The 22,756-nt window shown below is 45.3% G+C and overlaps 1 protein-coding gene and 1 long non-coding RNA gene across 2 annotated transcripts in view; one reads left to right on the plus strand and one right to left on the minus strand.

The window, feature by feature from the left end:
* The window catches only part of RNF128 (ring finger protein 128), a 264,575-nt gene that overhangs the window by 182,975 nt on the left and 58,844 nt on the right, over positions 1 to 22,756 (minus strand). The gene's annotated exons all lie outside the window — the stretch shown is intronic.
* Positions 17,695 to 20,554, plus strand: LOC138667216 (uncharacterized). The gene is made up of 3 exons (XR_011318652.1): positions 17,695 to 18,125; positions 19,319 to 19,518; positions 20,303 to 20,554. It is a non-coding gene; the product is annotated as an uncharacterized lncRNA (long non-coding RNA).

Here is a 22,756-nt window from a genome sequence, read left to right on the forward strand (position 1 = left end):
TAGATCAGGCGATTCTGAACGCGGCGATACCAAATATGTGTAGGTTTGATTTTTTTTTTTGTTTTATTTTGATTGGGGCGAAAGGGGGGTGATTTGAACTTTTATATATATATTTTTTATATATATTTTTAAACACTTTTTTTTTAAATTTTGGCATGCTTCAAAAGCCTCTATAGGAGGCTAGAAGCATGCACAACTTGATCGCCTCTGCTACATAGAGGTGAAGCACAGATCACCTCTATGTAGCAGAAATGCAAGGTTGCTTTGAACGCCGACCACGGGGTGGCGCTCAAAGCAATCGGCCATCAACAACCATAGAGGTCTCAAGGAGACCTCTGGTTGTTATGGCAATGCACCCATGACCCCCGATCATGTGACGGGGGTCAGCGGTGCGAGCACTTCCAGCCGCGCGGCCGGGAGCGCTAGTCAAATGCCGCTGTCAGCATTTGACAGCGGCATTTAACTAGTTAATGGGCGCGGGCAGATCGCGATTCTGCTCGCGCTCATTGTGTGCACATGTCAGCTGTACAAAACAGCTGACATGTTGCGGCTTTGAAGTGGGCTCACCGCCGGATCCCACCTCAAAGCGGGGGTTCTGCCAGCTGACGTACTATTCTGTCAGCTGGCAGAAAGGGGTTAAGTCCATCTAGTTCAATCCATAGCCTAACCCAGTGTTCCCCAAGTCCGGTTCTCAAGAGCCACCAACAGGTCATGTTTTCAGGATTTCCTTAGTATTTCCCAGGTGATAATTGCTTCACCTGCACAGGCAATAATTCCATCACCTGGGCAATACTAAGGAAATCCTGAAAACATGACCTGTTGGTGGCTCTTGAGGACTGGAGTTGGGGAACACTGGGCTAACCTAACATACCCTAACATGTTGATCCAGAGGAAGGCAAAAAAAAACTCATGTGGCAAAGAGTAAGCTCCACACACCGCACAGAGCTCCAGCACACACGCACAGAGCCCCGGCTCGCCTCACAGAGCCCCGGCTCATCGCACAGAGCCCCGGCACGCCGCACAGAGCTCCAGCACACACGCACAGAGCCCCGGCTCGCCTCACAGAGCCCCTGCTCACCGCACAGAGCCCCGGCACGCCGCAAAGAGCCCCGGCAGGCCTGCACAGACCCCCAGCAGGCCTGCACAGACCCCACCCGCACACATAGACATGCACAGTGTCCGCCCACGCACCGCCCACACTCTTCCCCCATCCGGAACAGGATGTATAAGGACAGAAAGGGCTTATTTACATTCCGATATCTGTGTCCCATTGACTTGCATTGGTATAGGGTATCGGCGATATCCGATATTTTTTGGATATCGGCCGATCCAATCCGATACCGATACTTCTGGATATCGAAAGATATCTCTCAACACTAGTGTTGAGCATTCCGATACCGCAAGTATCGGGTATCGGCCGATACTTGCGGTATCGGAATTCCGATACCGAGATCCGATATTTTTGTGATATCGGGTATCGGTATCGGAAGTGTAAAATAAAGAATTAAAATAAAAAATATTGTTATATTCACCTCTCCGGCGGCCCCTGGACATCAGCGGGAGGATCCGGCGTCCGGCACGGCTTCTTTCTTCAAAATGCGCGCCTTTAGGACCTGTGGTATGACGTCCCGGCTTCTGATTGGTCGCGTGCCGCCCATGTGACCGCCACGCGACCAATCAGAAGCCGCGACGTCATTCCTCAGCTAAAGTCCTAGAATGAGCGCCTTCTAGGACCTGAGGAATGACGTCGCGGCTTCTGATTGGTCGCGTGGCGGTCACATGGGCGGCACGCGACCAATCAGAAGCCGGGACGTCATTCCACAGGTCCTAAAGGCGCGCATTTTGAAGAAAGAAGCCGTGCCGGACGCCGGATCCTCCCGCTGATGTCCAGGGGCCGCCGGAGAGGTGAATATAACAATATTTTTTATTTTAATTCTTTATTTTACACTTTAATATGGATCCCAGGGCCTGAAGGAGAGTTTCCTCTCCTTCAGACCCTGGGATCCATGAGGATACATTCCGATACTTGATGTCCCATTGACTTGTATTGGTATCGGATATCGGTATCGGCGATATCCGATATTTTTCGGGTATCGGCCGATACTATCCGATACCGATACTTTCAAGTATCGGACGGTATCGCTCAACACTACTCAACACTAATTACAACATCATACGGCAGAGAGTTCCATAGTCTCACTGCTCTTACAGTAAAGAATCCGCGTCTGTTATTATGCGTAAACCTTCTTTCCTCCAGATGTAGAGGATGCCCCCTTGTCCCTGTCTCAGGTCTATGTTTAAAAAGATCATCAGAAAGGTCTTTGTACTGTCCCCTCATATATTTATACATTAACATAAGATCACCCCTTAGCCTTCATTTTTCCAAACTAAATAGCCCCAAGTGTAATAACCTATCTTGGTATTGCAGACCCCCCAGTCCTCTAATAACCTTGGTCGCTTTTCTCTGCACCCGCTCCAGTTCAGCTATGTCTTTCTTATACACTGGAGACCAGAACTGTGCACAGTATTCTAAGTGTGGTCGAACTAGTGACTTGTAAATAGGTAAAATTATGTTCTCCTCATGTGCATCTATGCCTCTTTTAATGCATCCCATTATCTTATTTGCCTTTGTAGCAGCTGCCTGACACTGGCCACTGAACATGAGTTTGTCATCCACCCATACTCCCAGGTCTTTTTCATTGACGGTTTTGCCCAGAGTTTTAGAATTAAGCACATAGTTATACATCTTATTACTTCTACCCAAGTGCATGACCTTACATTTATCCCCATTAAAGCTCATTTGCCATTTATCAGCCCAAGCTTCTAGTTTACATAAATCATCCTGTAATATAAAATTGTCCTCCCATGTATTGATTACCCTGCAGAGTTTAGTGTCATCTGCAAATATTGAAATTCCACTCTGTATGTCCCCTACAAGATCATTAATAAACATGTTAAAAAGAACAGGGCCCAATACTGACCCCTGTGGTACCCCACTGGTAACCTCGACCCAGTCCGAGTGTGCTCCACTAATAACCACTAGGGTTGAGCGAAACAGATCGGCACTTTTCAAAAGTCGCCGACTTTTAGCAAAGTCGGGTTTCGTGAAACCCGACCCGATCCCACTCTGGGATCGGGTCGGCGGTCGGCGATCTCTAATGAAAAGTCGGGTTTCATTTTATATATATATATATATATATATATATATATATATATATATATATATGTATATTTATATACATATATATATATATGTCATTCAGACACATATAAAAAATATATATATATATATATTTTTTTATATTAACTTCAGCGCGATATAGCAGGAAAGCCTTAAATTTAAGGGTTAAATTGCGGAAAAAATTGGCGTGGGCTCCCGCGAAATTTTCTCCACCAGAGTGGTAAAGCCAGTGACTGAGGGCAGATATTAATAGCCTGGAGAGGGTCCACGGTTATTGGCCCCCCCTGGCTAAAATCACCTGCCCCCAGCCACCCCAGAAAAGGCACATCTGGAAGATGCGCCTATTCTGGCACTCGGCCACTCTCTTCCCATTCCCGTGTAGTGGTGGGATATGGGGTAATGAAGGGTTAATGCCACCTTGCTATTGTAAGGTGACATTAAGCCAGATTAATAATGGAGAGGCGTCAATTATGACACCTATCCATTATTAATCCAATTGTATGAAAGAGTTAAAAAAAAACACAAACACATTATTAAAAAGTCTTTTAATGAAATAAACACACCGTTTGTTTTAATATTTTATTGTATGTACGCTCAATCCACTGGCTGAAGACCCTCGTTCTGTAACAAATAAAAAATAATAAACCAACAATATACATACCTTCCGTAGATCTGTAACGTCCCACGTTGTAAATCCATCTGAAGGGGTTAAAATATTTTACAACCAGGAGCTCTGCTAATGCAGCGCTGCTCGTGGCTGTAAACCCCAGCGAATGAAGGTTATGTAGGTCAATGACCTGTAGTTACCTTCATTTGCGGTGATGCGCCCCCTGCTGGATGTCCTCATATGACCTCGAGCCTGGGAACTTTTCCCACGCTCCAGGGACATCCAGAAGGGGGCGCATTACTGCGAATGAAGGTAACTACAGGTCATTGACCTACATTACCTTCATTCGCTGGGGTTTACAGCCACGAGCAGCGCTGCATTAGCAGAGCTCCTGGCTGTAAAATATTTTAACCCCTTCAGATGGATTTACAACGTGGGACGTTACAGATCTACGGAAGGTATGTATATTGTTGGTTTATTATTTTTTATTTGTTACAGAACGAGTGTCTTCAGCCCGTGGATTGAGCTTACAATAAAATATTAAAACAAACGGTGTGTTTATTTCATTAAAAGACTTTTTAATAATGTGTTTGTGTTTTTTTAACTCTTTCATACAATTGGATTAATAATGGATAGGTGTCATAATTGACGCCTCTCCATTATTAATCTGGCTTAATGTCACCTTACAATAGCAAGGTGGCATTAACCCTTCATTACCCCATATCCCACCGCTACACGGGAATGGGAAGAGAGTGGCCAAGTGCCAGAATAGGCGCATCTTACAGATGTGCCTTTTCTGGGGTGGCTGGGGGCAGATGTTTTTAGCCAGGGGGGGCCAATAACCGTGGACCCTCTCCAGGCTATTAATATCTGCCCTCAGTCACTGGCTTTACTACTCTGGCGGAGAAAATTGCGCGGGAGCCCAGGCCAATTTTTTCTGCGATTTAACCCTTAAATTTAAGAGCTAGAGCGCTGAAATTTTGCATATACCCACTACTAACATTAGTAGTGTGGAATATGCAAAAAAAATGGGGATATGAGATGGTTTACTGTATGTAAACCATGTCTCATATCACGTCGGGTTTTGGCAGGAGAAATGAAAAGCCGGTAATTGAATTACCGGCTTTCCTGCTATATCGCCCTGAAGGAAATGTAAAAAAAAAAAAAAAAAACATAGACTTTCATTGGGTTTTATGTATCAACCTTTTGTGTGGCACCGTATCAAAAGCTTTAGAAAAGTCCATATACACTACATCCACTGGGTTCCCTTGGTCCAGTCCAGAACTTACCTGTTCATAGAAATTAATCAGATTAGTCTGACAGGAACGGTACCTAGTAAACCCGTGCTGATACTGGGTCATGAGGTTATTCCTCTTCAGATACTCCAGTATAGCATCCCTTAGAATGCCCTCCAGGATTTTACCCACAGTACAGGTTAAGCTTACTGGCCTATAATTACCGAGTTCAGTTTTTGTCCCCTTTTTGAATATTGGCACCATATTTGCTATATGCCAGTCCTGTGGCACAGACCCTGTTATTATGGACTTTTTAAAGATTAAAAATAATGGTCTATCAATGATTGTACTTAATTCCTGCAGTACTCGGGGGAGTATCCCATCCGGGCCTGGAGATTTGTCAATTTTAGTGATTTTTAGACGCCGGCGTACTTCCTGCTGGGTTAAGCAGGTGACACTTAATGGGGAATTTTTGTTATCACTGATCACATTGTCTGCCATAGAATTTTCTTGTGCAAATACTGATGAAAAAAAGTCATTTAGCATATTGGCTTTTTCATCCACCATTTCACCCAGACTATTTTTACGGGGGCCAACACTGTCATTTTTTAGTTTCTTACTATTTACGTACTTAAAGAATATTTACAGGATTTATTTAATTTTCTGTATTTATTTAATGCCTCATCACTACCTACTTCCTTTAATTAATTCTCTAAATGCTTTCTTTTTGTCACTTATTGCGCCCCTTACAGCTTTATTTAGCTATATTCCCATACGGAATATAGATGGCATTTGTGACTCCTCATCCTCCTCCTCTTCCAAAACCTCCTCCCTTAGTGCTTGCAGTGTTTTTTCAAGCAGGCAGATATGGGGGATAGTCATGCTGACTAGTGCATCATCTGCACTCGCCATCCACGTGGAATCATCGAAGGCACGCAAAACGTGGCAGATGTCCTTCCTAGAGGCCCACTCAGTGGTTGTGAAGTGTGAACGGCGCGCAGTGCGACTTCTTTGCGCCTGATGCAGCTGGTACTCCATTACTGCTTGCTGCTGCTCACACAACCGCTCCAACATATGTAACGTTGAATTCCACCTGGTGGGTAGGTCACATATGATGCGATGTTCCGGAAGGCGCAATCGGCGCTGCAGAGCTGCAATGCATGATCTTGCCATGCTGGAACGCCACAAGTGAGCGCACTCTATGCGGACCTTGTGCAGCAGTGCATCAAGATCCAGATACTCCCTCAAAAAAACTCAGCATGACCAAGTTGAGCACATGTGCCAGACATGGGATGTGAATGAAGTTGCCTAGCCTAGGCCCAGAGCTGCCACCAGATTTCGGCCATTGTCAAACACTACCATGCCTGGCTGGAGATTTGCACAAACCACACGTCGCTCTGCTGCTTGATGGCATTCCAGAGTTCCTGCACTGTGTGGCTTCGATTCCCCAAAGAAATTAATTTCAATACGACTTGTTGACGTTTGGCCACGGCTGTGCTCATATCGATCGTAACAGGTAAGCATTCACGGGTCCATGTGGAAGTAGACCGTGATGGCTCCTGCAGCGCTGATTCAGAGGAACTGGAGTATGAGGAGGAGTCAACGTGTACAGATTGGATTCCTGCAATCTTTGGAGTTGGCAGAACACATACAGCACCACTCTCAAGATCTGTACCCGGCTCCACAACATATACCCAATGGGCAGTGGGGGAAAGGTATTGTCCCTGTCCATGCTTACTGGTCCACACATCGGTGGTCAGGTGGACCTTGCTACTGACTGCGTTTAGTAGCGCATGTTTAATTTTTCCATCCACATGCTTTTGCAGGGCAGGGAAGGCTTGCCTGCTGAAATAAAAGCGGCTGGGCACATTGTATTGTGGGACTGCCAATGCCATGAAGTTACGGAAAGTTTCAGTCTCCACCAGCCTGAATGATAGCATTTCAAGGGACAGTAGTTTTGCAATGCCAGCATTCAGAGCCTGTGCTCAGGGGTGGTTTGCCGAGTATGGGCGCCTTTTCTCCCATGCCTGTGCTACCGATGGCTGTAGACTGACCTGGGAGTGTGAGGATGACAGAGAACGTGGTGCTGTGGGTGGAATTACAGTGGGTCTCTGTACAACAGTGCCAGAGGTTCTTCCATGGCGATCCTGTGAGGAAGCCGAACCAGCTGTGTATGAGCTGGAGGAAGAGGCTACAACATGAGCTGAAGAGGTGGTAGGTGGCACTGTAGGTTGGCCTAGGTCTCAGTGTGTCTTTGTAACTCCACCACGTGCTTGGTCTGCACATGTTTCCACATATTTGTGGTATTGAGGTTGCTGACACTTTTCCCTCTTTTCACTTTCTGATTACACAGCTTGCATTTGACAAAGCAAATGTCATCTGCAACTGTGTCAAAAAAGGACCAGGCACTGCAAGTCTTGGGAGTGCCCGTTTTGGAAGATGCATGCTCCTAATGGGTGCCAAAGTGGAGGCTACAGGCAACCGAGTCTGCCCCCTCCATCTCCCTCCTTTTTTGGCCGCTCGGGGAATCTCTTCCTCAGAGCTGCTCCCACCACCTTCCTGTACCTCATGCCATGATGGGTCAAGGACCTCATCATCTACACTACCCTCTTCAAAAAACTGCTTCGACTGGGTAGTCTCGACAGCACAGTACGCACCAGAAAGTGGCACCTGAGTCTCATCATCAGATGCATACTGAGGTTTGCTGACCATAGCCACTGGCCCACCTGCCGCTTCAGATTCAGAGAGACAAAGCTGTTGCGCATCACTGCATACTACCTCTTCTTCAAATTCTAGAATGCTGCTTCGCTGGCCCCCTCTTTCCAAGCCAAGAGATTCAGAGAACAGAAGTAGAGATGTCTCCAGTCCAGGGCTCTTTGACTGCCAGTGGAATTTGGCAGGTGGTGAAGAGACAGATGGGTGCTCTTCAGGGCTCAGGACCTGAGAGGATCTGGAACTAATTGAAGTCGATGCGTTAGCTGCCATCCATCCGACAACGGCTTCAATTTGGTCCTCCCGCAGCAGTGGGGTATGGCGAGCTCCTACAAAGCTGCGCATAAAGGACTGTTCCTGGTAAAACTAGGGGATGCTGAGTCACTGGTGCCTGCAGCAGGCACAGAATCCCCACATCATCTCCCTGCAGAAACTCCACGCCCACGACCACGTGCCTTACTCCCTGCCTTCTTCATCTTGGTAAACTGATAAAGATAGGCAGAAAAGTACTAAGGGCTTAGTGTGCTCATTCCTGAATAGCTGCTAACAGGTATAAGAAACACTAATTTTATAAAGTGTGGACTAGATTTTAATATGAGCTAATGTGACCTACACAACTGTAAAGTGGAGTGTTTGGTGAACTTTATTTCCTTTCTTTTTTTCACAAAAAGACACTGGATGTGCCCAAAGATGTAAAACCGATAGTATCACAAACTTTTTGTAGCTATTACAATGCAGGAAGGTAACCTACAATGCAATAGATGAGGCTCCAAAAATAGGCTAATACTAATCTGGCTGGGGCTGCAGGGCACAAGCCAGCAGAAAGGCTCCTCTATCTTCTCCTATATAGTGTTTACAAGCAATCTAGCTGGATACGGATGGAACAACACTAATAGGAGAAATCAGGAAAAATGAGCAGCACTAATGCAAAAAAGGGCAATGTATGAGGCAGTGACGCATGCTGAGCGGACTACAACCAGAGGTGGTAGAACACACTACAGCGTGAGCTGCACTCACACACACAGACCTTGCAGACTGCCGTGAACAGTGCAGAGAACTGTGCACTAGCGCTGCAAGGCGGCAGGAAGGCTCCTCAATCTACTCCTATATAGTGTTTGCAAGCAAACTAGCTGGATTTGGATGGAACCACACTAATAGGAGAAACCAGGAAAAATGAGCAGCACTAACGCAAAAAAGGACAATGTATGAGGCAGTGACACACGCTGAGCGGACTACAACCGGAGGTGGCTGCAGAACACACTACAGCGTGAGCTGCACTCACACACACAGAGACCTCGCCGACAGCCATGAACAGCGCTGCAAGGCAAAAGAAAGCTTCTCACACAGCGGTTGCTAAAGTAGCCTGGGTAAAACGCAATAAAGCAAATTGCTAGCTCAAACTGTCCCTCAGAGTGAGAACAGCAGCGTCCTGTCCCTAAGTAAATTCACAGCAAAGTGAACCCAAAATGGCGGCAGCGGCTTTTATAGTGCATCATGACATCATTTCAGCAGCTAATCACAGCCATGCCATTAATTAACATGCCTAGCAGGATGTGCCCACCCTTCTTAGGATCTTCATTGGCTGAATAAAATCAAACTGGCTCATTGCATTATGGGAACTTCCGATTCCGGTATTCGATATTCTAAAAGTATTGGAACTCTGATACAGCGAATATCGGTCAATACACGATATTTCAGTATCGGAATGCTCAACACTAGTTAATAGGATTGCTGCCTTGATACGTTTGAATCCTGGGTTCAAATTTGGCCAAGGACAATATCTGAATGAAGGTTGTAGGGTCTCCATGTGTTTGTGGTTTTCTTCTGGAATCTGACAACACGAAATGACTGTTCATTGCACCTTCCCACCTATTTGTTTCAAATTTATCTCTGCCCTCTTCTGATTCTTTTAAAACCAGAGCGGTTAAGGAAGATGAGGGCAGAAATAGGAGCAAGTAGGTGGGAAGATGCACTGAGCATGTGTGTTTGGTTTGAACAGTCATTTTATGATGACAGATGGCATTTTAAACATACTGATAGGTTACTTAGCTCCTATGCAATATGCAAACTTCCTTCTCTTAAAAGGGTTGCCAGGGACTTGGACACTGATTGGCCATCTTTAGGATAGATCATCAATATCTGATTGTTGGGGGTGCATCACTGGCCGACCAGCTTCTCCCGGTGCCTGTGGCGACTGGCAGTGCTCGATTGGGCAGCTGCACAGTTCAGCTATGTCAACTTCATAGTGGCTGTGGCCAAGTACTGCATGTCCGTCTCCTATTCTTATTAATATGGGGCTAATGAGCATGACCTGGCCACAACCACTATACAGTGGACGCAGCTGTGCAGCTCCACAACTGAGGACTTATGTCGCCGTCAGGAATAGCAGATCATCAGGGGTGCCGGGTGTCCCACCCTCCCCAATGTTATACCCGCACCCTCCCCAATGTTATAAGCCATCAATATAAAATAAGCCATCAAGTCGAAGACAAGTGCAGCGCCCCAGAGTCCTGGTCATTGCAGTAATATCGTTCTTCCACCAGGGGGAGCGATCTTACATTTGATGGCACCAAAGGAGTTCACCCTGCCAGGTATCACAGTCACACACACACTTCACACGCCGGCCACCAGGGGGAGCAAAAGGTTCTATCTATTAGGCCACTCCTCACACTTGGGTAAAACTGGGGGTTGGTTAGAAAGTGAGGGAGTTGAAGAAGGAGTTGGAGCCAGGAGGAGGAGAGGAGAGGAGCAGACTGGGCTCGGCCCAGGAAAGGAAAGAAAGACACGGAGCTGCGCCTGCAACCCATGCGGCAGCCTCCTAAGGAAGGACAAGAAAGGAAGTGTGCCGTAGTGAGTGAGCACAGAAGTCGTAGCAACAGGAGTAAAACAACAGAGCGAGACCAGCTAGAAGGAGGCTGCCTCCCTCTGAGCGCAGATCCGGTTACCGGAACACCGAGGGAGTAATAGACTCTATGCTTTACTTCAGAGACCGGCAGGGCAGTCGATTCCAAGTTGGCTGTCCGATCTAAGAACCTAAGCAGACAAGGTTGCAATGCGGAGGAGAGGCGTCTCTAGGGTCCCTATAAAATAGCCTCAGGCCACCACCATCATACGGGTATGTCCTATCCATCTGGGGGACAGAGAGAGAAGTAACAAGAGTGAGGACCCTATGGTAGCTAATGCAAGTAGGGACCTACTACGTTACTGTGCGCAAGGGGAAGGCTACTGATTTCCACCTGGCCAAGGGGACTCTGGAATTGCCATCAGACCGGCCGGACTAGGCCTACCCTGTAATCCGGCACTCTGGACTGTGGATGCTGAAGCCTTCAGTAAAGGTAAAGAGACTGCACCCGTTGTGTCCTCATTATTTACCGTGCCTTACATCAATCACCATCTACACATCTGGGAAGCCCTGGGGACATACTTCACCTGTGGGAAGGTATACCATCTAGCTGCCATTCCATCACCCCAGCGGACCCCTAAGCAGGGTCGGTTATCCTGACCAAATACCACAGGTGGCGTCACGAACACTACCGTTATCTACGAACTCTGCCTTTTATTGGGCGCCCCTCATAGGGCCACGGTCTGGGTCGGGCCACCGTGACATCCTCGCTGAGGGAACTGAAGGACCCAGTACCGAGTACCCCATTGCCCTTACGTGGGGGCGATCCACAACCCCTTTTAAAAGTGCATGTGCTGATATTGTTTATATCTGCAGGATGGGCACTAAAGCATACATTTTTCATTTGGTCTGCAGATATTAAAGGGGATGTCCCACTATTAAACATTAATTTATTCTGCTTAATCACTTCAAACACTGCATTTTTCAATTAAAAAAATTCTCATGTTTCTACATTTTGCTGTTTTAGCATCGCCTTTATTCTTTGATTCTCAGAAGATCGACTTAAAGTGTTTGGTGCTGGTTAAAAAGTCAAAAGTTGATTAGTCCTGCTCATCAGTTTGGGGAACTTTTAGCCCATCCCTTCCCACAAAACAAGAGTAACTCTGTTTTGTTGATATGTTTTCTACCATATTGTGGTCCTTCCACTTTAATTTTATTTTTCATTAACCATTCTTTTGTATAACAACTTGTGTGCTTTGGGCTGTGTGACAGAAGCTGCACTGTTGGTTTAGAATCATCCAGCAACTATAGGGGATAAAATGGTTATAGCAGGGAGTGGCTAGCTTCGCCCCAGGGGATATTGGGAAAGTTGTTATTGTGTCCTGGACATCCAAGAGGAAGGTGTGTGTTAGAAAGTCTCCTTTCAGACTGAAATAAAACTGTATAGACCAGTTCTTCTTGGAAAGCCATTGCTGTAATCATGGAAGCAGTCAGGACAGCCAAAAGCATCTTTATTGCCTCAAAATAGAAGTTTGAGAGCTTCAGCACCGGACTCATCCCCGTACAGTTCTACTTAGGTTAAGACACTGTATGTGAAGAGAAGTTATCTGTGAAGAGACTTTCATATATGTTGATGAAGCAATACATGAAGAGAAGTGATTCTGTATGATGAAAAGAAGCTTGAATAAAACCCCTGTGATCAACTCCAACTCAGAACTGTGTCATAGCTGTGTGCCTGTAAACCGTTAACTCCCTTTTACTATGAAGAATTATAATTAATGGTCCACCTGCATAATATTTCCCCAGGATTCCAAACAGAACTCATGTTTCCATTGTATCGCCTTCGTATGCTGAATGGTGTGCATGCAACAGTCATAGTCCTGCTGCATGAGCCATTCTCTTGATATTAAGCTCGTGGACAGATGTCCCAACATTTTCTCTTTGAATTTTCTGTTAAAATTCATAATTCATTGTTCCATCAATTATGACAAGCAGTCCTTGCCCAGATGCAGCCTAAAGCATGATACTACCATCACTGTGTTTCACTATTGTTTCACAGTTGGTATGAGGTTTTCATGCTGTAATGCAGAGTTTTTTTTATACTATATTGCTGCTCATTTAAACCAAAAAGCTCTATTTTGGTCTATCTGTCCACAAAGCAGTGTTTAAATAGCCTTCAGGCTTCTTCAAGTAATCTTGAGGAAACTGCAGATGGGCAGTTTTGATCGTGAACATTAACATAAGGAGTGAGACCTTTAGTTGCTAAGAGGTTATCTTGGGTTTCTTTGTGACTTTTCAGACTGTTATTCCCCTTGCGCTTGAAGTGACCTTTGTTGTCTCATCACTCCAAAGGAGGGTAGGACATTTCTTGAATATACTTCATGCATACATAATTTGTTTAATTGTGGATTGTTGGCGTACAAACTTTTTTGAGATGGTGTTGTAACCTTTACAAGCTCAATGAACACCAACAATTCAGAAATCTTTTTTGTTCATGCCATGATACACTTCCATAAACAATTGTTGTCTAGATCATAAATTAATAGATCCCTGATATTTGAATAAAACATGTCACCTACTCAGTCCTGACTGTGATCCCTCTGAAAACATCAGATTTTAATTTCACCTTCAATTTGTATGCTAATCCTAAAGATTTACATACATTTTTTTGCTAATAGCACAACCGTACATGTGCGCAAGTAGGGTCCCAAACCAAATAGTATAGTTAATAAAACTTGGCACTCAGCTTGATGATATGCAAATAACCTTTAATGCAGTCCAATGTATAGTAAATTTACTTCAAACGTTTCGGTCATATGGCGACTGCTTGATGTAATGTAAATTTGTGGCGGACACCTCATTGGAGCCGGATTCATACTCCCACTAAACACCACTGATATGGTTATCCATTAGATACCCACTGGATACCGGATCTGCTCTGTACCATTTAACAGCCATCATTTTGACTCATAACTGGGACCTAGGCCCTATGACAACAAGTTCCAGGACGCATTACCTTTAAATAACGTCCTTGTAAGAAAATACTGTGACCATAGGATCCACTACTGAGTCACATCTAGAGACTATCACGTAATTTATATTACAACAAGCAATACACTGATAAAGGTCCCCATATGAACGAAATGTTTGAAGTAAATGTGCTATACATTGGACTGCACTAAAAGTTCTTTGCATATCATCAAGCTGAGTGCCAAAGCATCTAATATGTTTTACTTATTTGTTTTGTTTGGTCCTTTTTGTCTGTGTAACCTGGCGCAGGGCGATAGCCGCGGTACTCATCTGTTACACCCTGGCATGTTACATGAAAAGGGGATCCTGGCTGGGTGTGTGGACTTATGCTGTGGGGGCGCTACGCCCTTGAAGACTGCACATAACCGATGACTCTGGTTGACCAGGACCAGATGTTTGACAGTTCATTAAAGGGAATCTGTCACCCCAAAATTCTTCTGCACAGGCGTACTTTATCTGCCCTGTTGAGGGAAGAGCAAAGTGCTGCAGTGCGCAGGTGCCAGGAAAAGTCAGAGAGGCCTGGCGCCTGCGCACTGCAGTACCTTGCTCTGCCCTCAACAGGGCAGACACAGAACGCCTGCGCCAGAGCCGCGGCAGGAAGACAAGAAGAGGACATCATCGTATGAAGATAGGAGGTGCCGGACCCAGACCGCGACACCCATCGGACCCAAACTGAACCGGGACCGCCCCTGGGTGAGTATAATATAACCTGTTTTTCTTATCTTTCAGGGTACATCGGGGGCTTACCTACAGCATTACAGAATGCTGTAGATAAGCCCCTGATGTCGGTGGCCGCAGATCATACTCGAATTTTGGGTTGACAGACTCCCTTTAAGGGACACCACAAGTCCAAAATACACTTTTTATTCAATGATAACATGGGGGGATTGTATACAGTAGATTCAGGGATGGCGTTAGGGGCAAGCAGAAAATGCAACTGCCTAGGGCCCCTGCTCCTCCAGGGGCCCCCAGCTGAGCCAGTGACATGCCGCTAATAGCGGCACACCAGACTGCCACTGAGGAGCCCGGCGCCACCCCCATTGCTGATTCAACTTATCGGCATCATAGACGCCGATACAGATGAAAGCGTTGATGGAGGAGAGCGCCTGTTGATGCACCCTCTCCATCACTTCCCCTCTGCTTGTGACTCAGCAGGTGTGCGATGCCATCACTTCATCATGCGCCACGCTGTGCCAGCAGTGGTGGCGATGAGAGCGGAGCAGCAGAGCCTGGAGCAGTGCAGGAATCAAGGAGGAGGGATGAGTATTGTGCGAGTTTGTGTATGCATTATTGTGTGTGTGTGTGTGTGTGAGAGTGCGGGGCCTGCATTATAGTGTGTTTGTGTGTGTCTGCACTATACTGTGTGTTGGGAAGGAGCTGCACTGTACTATGTTTTGGGGAGGGAAATGCTCTGTACTGTGTGTTGGGTGGAGCTGCACTGTTCTGTGTGTTAAGGGGAACTGTCCTGTACTGTGTGTTGGGGGAGCTGCACTATACTGTGTGTTGGGGGAGCTGCACTTTACTGTGAGTTTGGGGATCTGATACTGCATGCTGGGGTTGAGCTGCACTATACTGTGTGCGGGGAGGGAGCTGCACTGTACTGTGTGCTGGTGGGAGCTGTACTGTGTGCTGGGAGTGAGATGCACTGTACTGTGTGTTTAGGGGAGCTGCACTGTACTGTGTGCTTGGAGGGAGCTGTACTGTGTGTTGGGGGAGTTGCACTATAATATATGTGGAGGGGGCTGCATTATACTGTGTGTTTGGAGGGGGGCTGCATTATACTGTGCGTGGGAGAGATGCAATATACTGTGTGCGTGGGGGGCTGCATTATACTGTGTATGTATCTGCATTATACTCTGAGGGGGACTGCATTATACTCTGTGTATGTGGGGCTGCAGTATATTCTGATGGGGCTGCAGTATACTCTGAGGGGACTGCATTATACTGTGTGCATGGGGGGGTTGCAGTATACTCTATCAAGGACCATGGGGAGTCCATTATACTGTATGGGAGTTGCATTATACTCTCTTGAGGAATATGTGTCCCCATCATTCTTCCTCAGCCGTTGTAAAGAAACTCGAGAACAAGCATCTAACAACTTCAATGCCATTGATCACGCTTTTTTAACGGCCTGAACTTTGCACCTGTAAATATAGCCGAAATGTTTATGCGATGTGGAATATGTGAGCATTTGGGGCCCCACTTTAAAATTTTGCCCAGGGCCACCCACTTTGTCTAAAACCAGCCCTGAGTACATTAAGAGCACACAACTTGGTGAATGATTCCTTCACAATACGGATAATTTTCCACACATTGTTTAAATACCTTACTTTTTACTCGCTTGTCCTCTAATTTCAATGTTCCTTTCTGCTTCACCACAGCCCAGCTCAGCACTACACTCCAGTTAGCAAGAGTCCTTTTTTCAACCCGCTGTTCTGTGTCTTCTTTCCCCTCAAGGGAACTATATTGCGGGTATGGCTGGTACTTATCTCTGATGCTTCGGGTCTCCTGCCAGGGGCAATCTCTTTCTCCTATGTACTCTGTCCCAGTTAGGCCCGTAATCTCTGAGAGTGATAAACTCTGGGCTGTATGGCTAGGCGTCCCAACCCAGGACCTGTCTCTGATCGATTAATCCATTCTTGCAGTCACTCCTCTCTTTTCCTCTCCACTAGGATCTTGCTATCTCTTTCTCTTGATCTCCACTCATGTTAAGGCCCCTTCACATTAAGCGACGCTGCAGCGATACAGACAACGATCTGGATCGCTGCAGCGTCGCTGTTTGGTCGCTGGAGAGCTGTCACACAGACCGCTCTCCAGCGACCAACGATGCAGGTAACCAGGGTAAACATCGGGTAACTAAGCGCAGGGCCGCGCTTAGTAACCCGATGTTTACCCTGGTTACCATCCTAAAAGTAAAAAAAACAAACACTACATACTTACCTAACGCTGTCTGTCCTCCAGCGCTGTGCTCTGCACTCCTCCTGTACTGTCTGTGTGAGCACAGCGGCCGGAAAGCAGAGCGGTGACGTCACCGCTCTGCTTTCCGGCTGACCGACGCTCACAGCCAGTACAGGAGGAGTGCAGAGCACTTCTTCCTCCCTGAAACCACGCCTACACCTCCTTGCATCCTGCCGTGCCCTGCAAACCTATCTTTATTATTGGGTACGCAGGGACATACGCTGTTTGCAGATGCCTCCGCATGCGCCGTTTGGACGCTGCGCCGAACGCAACATGTTGCATTTTGTTTTGGTCGGCGCAGCGTCCAAACGGTACATGCAGAGGCATCCGCAAACAGCATACATTCCTGCATACCCAAGATAAAGATAGGTACGCAAGACATCGCAGGACGCAAGGAGGCATAGGCGGAGCATAAGCAGAGCATAGGTGTGGTTTCAGGGAGGAAGAACGCTGCCCTCTGCAGCCCTCCCGTACGCTAGTGTGAAACCGGCCTTAGCCCTTTCCACTCTCGGCTAGTCCCAAACATAACTCTAACTCGCTCTACTTTCGGGAAGCACACATTAACACTATTAATACATAGCAAAATTCACATTACACTACACAATACATTGGTTCTTCAAGGGGGGAACGTGGGCATTATGTCCATCTCCTCACATCTGTTTTCAGAACGTGTGAAAATGTGATTTAGTTTTAGCTCAAATTTATATAGAAACATGAAAAATTCTGGAGCCTTCAAAGCTTTTAAGCACCGTAGTAGGTGCAATACTTGGTGATCTTAGCTTGCCTTTTATGTTCCCATCCACTGGGGAAGCCTAGTATATGAGGGACCTGTTCTTTTTTCCACGTGCCATCCCTATGTAAAGCTGTTGGGCCATGTTCAGATGGGTATATGAAAAAATGGTCCAGAAATGTACTGACTCCATGTGCATCCACATATCAGACGTGTACCGGAACTGCGTGCATTTATGTACACTAGTCTGGTTCATGACAACAGACTTATTATTATTATTATTAATTTATTATGCTTTGGATGGGGAGCCATGTATACCAGGAAGGGGGGTCATGTATACCTGAATGAGGCCATATATATCGTGATGGGGCATATATATCATGATGGGGGGCATATATATCATGATGGGGGCATATCTATATACCAGGATGGGGATATTAGCCTTATAGCAGGGAGATCTGATGGAACCCAATATTCAATTGAGACCAGATTTGGCAATAGTAAAAGGAAGAAAGAACAAAAGGTGGATTCTAATAAGCGCCCGCAGACCTCCAGTGCCAAAAACGATTCCTTAAAGGTAATAAATTTATCAGATCATGAACTTAGTTATGAAGAACTTTCTGTATTATCTAAGGGTCTAACTTTCTCACCTAGCACGCGGCTTGACACCTTCACGGTAATCAAAGATTTGCATGTGTTCGGGAGATCATTGTTATTTAAAAAGTGGCACCATAGTGAAGAGATTCAGAAGTTATTTCCCCTACCTGAAGAACAAGCTGCATTGAGGGATTTGGAGGAGCTGGCAGAAGAGCACATCAGACCATCTTTGGGTAAGGTTCCCCCATCACTCCGCCCAAAATCCCCAAAATTCCCTCCTCTGTCCCTATGTCCAAATGTGGATATATTTATCCAATTAGTAACAAAAGAACTTGAAGGGATCCCACCAATAATTTGGCGGGATAACCTAACTAAAAAAGAACATCAAGCGATAAAGGCTTTGAGTAAACAAAAGGACTTTTTAGTAAAACCTGCGAACAAGGGGGGGAATGTTGTAATTTGGCCAACTAACCTATACGAAACAGAGGCGTATCGGATGTTGAGAGATCCCACTTGTTACAAAAAACTAACGTTCAACCCTCTGGTATCGTATAAAGAGGAACTTCGTAAAATCCTTGGGAGGGTGGAGGAGAGGGGAATAATAACTAAGGAGGTAAGGGAGAGCCTATTAGTGAAAGATCCACGCATCCCGACGTTGTACCTACTGCCAAAGGTGCAGAAAAATAAAAAAAAACCCCGGGGAGGCCCATTATCTCCGGGATAGGTAGCCTTACGGAGGGCATCGGGAGATATATAGACATGTTCCTCAAGCCATTGGTGGAGGCCATACCCTCATTTACTCGTGATACATCTGACTTTTTGAAAAAGATTGATTCAATACATATTGATGAGGGTATGCTTTTAGTGACTTGCGACGTGGAGTCGCTTTACACGAATATCAGGCACCACAATGGCTTGGGGGCGGTCTCCAAATTTTTGACCATGACAAATTTTTCAAGGGAAGAGATTGATTTTTTGGTATGTCTTCTTCAATTTCTTCTGACTCATAACTTTTTTATTTTTAATGGATCCCTCTACCTGCAGCACCAGGGCACTGCGATGGGGGCGGCCTGTGCGCCCTCGTATGCAAATGTGTTCCTGGGGCTGTGGGAGAGGGATCTATTCACGTCAGATCATGGTACATCGATGGAGCGGGTCATTTTTTGGACCCGCTACATCGATAACATTTTTTTGATCTGGCGTGGTACGCCATCTGAACTCAAAAATTTCTTTCAGACATTAAATAACAACGAGTATAATATTCATTTAACATATAAACATAGTTGTGAGCAGATTGAGTTCCTTGATGTCTTGGTCAAAAGAGACGCAAATGGTCTGTTGGTCTCGGATGCCTTCCGTAAGGAGACTGCGGTGAATTCTGTTCTACATGCCAGCTTCTCTCACCCTTCTCATGTAATCAATGCAGTACCCTATGGCCAATTCCAACGGATAAGAAGAATTTGTTCTACTATGGAGGATTTTGAAGAACGTGCACTGGAAATGAGGGTGAGATTCCGGGAGAGGGGTTATAGCCGGAGAAGTATTAAAAGAGCATATAATCGTGCGAGAAATATGGACCGCCAACAACTTCTTTATTCATCGAAGAAAAAAATCACAACAAATCTGGTAAGGTTGGTGACAACCTATAATTCTCAATGGACGAAACTCTTTGAATGTGTGGCGAAACATTGGCCTGTTTTACTGGCGGATCCAGTACTAAAACAGTACCTGTCGGAGAAACCCTCTCTCACTGCGAGAAGATCTAAGAGTCTGAGGGATACTCTGGTTAGGAGTTTGTATGTCCCGGAGGCACGGCCACTTTTCGGGTCACAAAGGCAAAATAGATCCCCATGGGGTTGTAAACCATGTGGGAAGTGTGTGGCGTGCCCCAATGTGGATACAGCAACCGAATTCGTATCTTCAGATGGACGGAAAGTTAATATTACACATGCAATAACGTGTACTACCACTGCTGTGGTGTATTACGCATATTGCACATGTGTTAAAATCTATGTAGGATTGACAACTAGAGCTCTGAAGATACGAATTAGGGAGCATGTAAGGGACATTCTTGCCGGTAAAGAGGAAGAGAACCTGGATATATTAAAAAGTGTCCCGAGGCACTTTAAACAATTCCATGACAGTGATCCTTCATGTTTGAGGGTAAAGGGGATTGACTGTATTCCATTGAGTCCACGGGGGGGTAATGTGAGTAAAGCCCTGGCCCAAAAAGAATCCCGCTGGATTTGGGAACTTCGTACGTTGAAACCTGATGGTTTAAATGAAACATTAAGCTTCGCACCTTTTCTTTAGTATGGTTGCTTTTTAATTATGTGTTGTGGTTCATCTGATTTTAGATTGATATGTTTTCTTTTATAGGGATTTTAATATGTATTTGTTATTTTTTCAGCCTCCGCTTTGTATGTTTCTTGTTGGCCCGCTTTAAACCTGATTCAAGTCGGACGAATTTTGGAAGGATGCTCACTATACGCACTTTATATATTTATGCACTTTATATAATTATGTGTATATTATGGATATGTATTTAGATGATGTTGTTTATGTATCATATATATACAGATTGTTCGCGTTATGTTTATATCTGTCTATGTGTAATGTATATATCGTATGTATTTATATATGTAATATTGTGCAGATTGTGTGGTGTTCAGTAGCTTTATCATTTTTTTGTTTATTATAATTTTGTAATAGGGGTTTACATTGATTTTTATGGCACTAATGTAATATTGGAGATATTTATAAATGATCACTTCGTATAAATTCATCCATCTCCATGGAATGACCATGGATGTCTGATTGCATGTAAAAACGTTGCTTTGTCCTATGTGGTCTATGGGAGGTTGGTGGTTTTAGGTGGTATTTCAGGGTTAATGGTCTGTATGTGCAAGCGGAGGGATCGCCTGTGTGTCCGCTCCTGTGTGCATGTGCGCCCCTCGTCGATGGCTGTGCGTTGTCCGCGGTGTCTTTATCGGGCTGGGCGCTCACGTGATCGCCTGCTGGGCGCTTGTGTGGGCGTGCTCGTCTGATGATGCCGTGGAGGACTCTGGCTGTGCGGCGGAGGTTGGAGCATGCGCCGTACAAGGGGGGCGGACATATGACGCGTAGTGTTGTCTTATTTTGATTGGGTGGGTTGTATTATTTAACCGGTCAGTGATCTGATGTTGCCACTCCCCCGGAAGAAGGCGGATGCAGCCGAAACGCGCAAAAAAGTAAAAAAAAAAAAAAAAAAAGAAAAAGGGGATGTGGCACCATCAGACCTGAGGTAAGGCAGCTATAACTTTGTGGGTTGTATATTTCGCCATTTTGGGGTACATTATTGCCGGTCATTGTCAGGCTATGCCCGTGGGTACAGTTGACTATGGTATGATAGAAGTATATGCTATATTTGTGGCTGAAGATTTATATGGATTATATATAGCTCAGGTCTGTGGTGCCTTTCATCACTGGTGTACATCACCATCAATGGTGGTCTCTTTTAAAATGTATGTCTAATAAAATTTGGTATTGATTTATACTTTGGGGTCTGTCTGGTACTTTATTTATAGGTTTACATTCTTTGTGTACGGGACCGTTATGGTTGTAATATCCCCTAACGGACACAGGGGTTAATTCTATGACTGCCTGTGTTTTTGTTTGCCTGTTATTGGTAAATTATAGCAGTGTCAGCAGCAGATCCCACCCCTATAATAATGTGTCATAACCACATTTTTTGTTTCATTTTTTTTCTACTTTCCTCCCTAAAACCTAGGAGTGTCTTATGGTTTGATGCGTCTTACAGGAAAATCTTACCGGAGACAAGACTAGTCCGGCGGGACCTCCAACCGGCTTTTCCCAGCGCCGCTTCTGGTGATGGACAGGTCTTTAACTAGGGGAGAGACCTGTCAATCACCTCTAGGATACCTGGAAAAGTCAGCCAGAGTCACAGACTAGTCTCATCTCCAGCTTTCTACCCCAGCCAGCTCTTCATTCTATGCTTTCTCCAAAATTTTGGAGCACGTTCGAGATAAATATACTTGGCAGTAATCACGCTGCCAGGCTATGATTCATGCTGCTCACTGTCTGGGTAGCATGAATCAGATGACAGGTTCCCTTTAAATTTCTAATACCTTTGCAGAAATGGAAGGTGCAGAGTCTGGGATTAGCGTCTACTATGTTTGCAAATTATATTGATGAAAAATGAATGACATTAAAGGGAAACAAGAGCTGCGCCCCATTCTTTGCTTTAAATGAGGCATTGCCAGTGCTGAATGTATACATAGACTATGCAAGTAGCCCATGTGTTTTTGGTTCTATAATTGTTCTCTTGTTTCTACTAGACTGGGGAGTCCACCACTCCTCTGTGGGTCATTTGCATTGTAGCTGTTCCATCCTGCATGTCCACATGTATATTTTTTCTCTCTGAGCCCTGCTTATACAGGTACTATACAGATGATCAGGTTTTTAAATACATCAGATAGGGATTATATACATTAGATAGGACTGCTCTATTATGGGTATACCTTGGCGATTGGTAGAGCAGCTTAACATACATTTTTTTGCAAAAAAACGTATTAACTTAATACCCTGCATTTTTTTTTCATTTTTTGACTAGCACTTGCTTATTTACTTTGACTTTTTTACAACAGAGTATTTTTGACCTCTCTGTGCATTTTTGTGTCTTCATAGACTTACTGAGGCCTGAATAAAAACCCAAGACGACCATCTCCCACAGCTCATTATATAACAGCACTGCCATAGATTAGGCAATATGAGAACCTCGTCTCACAAAGCACCATCCAGGGTGTGGCAGCTCATAGCCTGCTCCTGGCATGTTACTCCTCGTGCCACACTGCTGTACGTGTGC

Source organism: Ranitomeya imitator, chromosome 2 (genome assembly GCF_032444005.1).
Source record: "Ranitomeya imitator isolate aRanImi1 chromosome 2, aRanImi1.pri, whole genome shotgun sequence".
In the NCBI taxonomy this organism is placed as follows: Eukaryota; Metazoa; Chordata; class Amphibia; order Anura; family Dendrobatidae; genus Ranitomeya; species Ranitomeya imitator.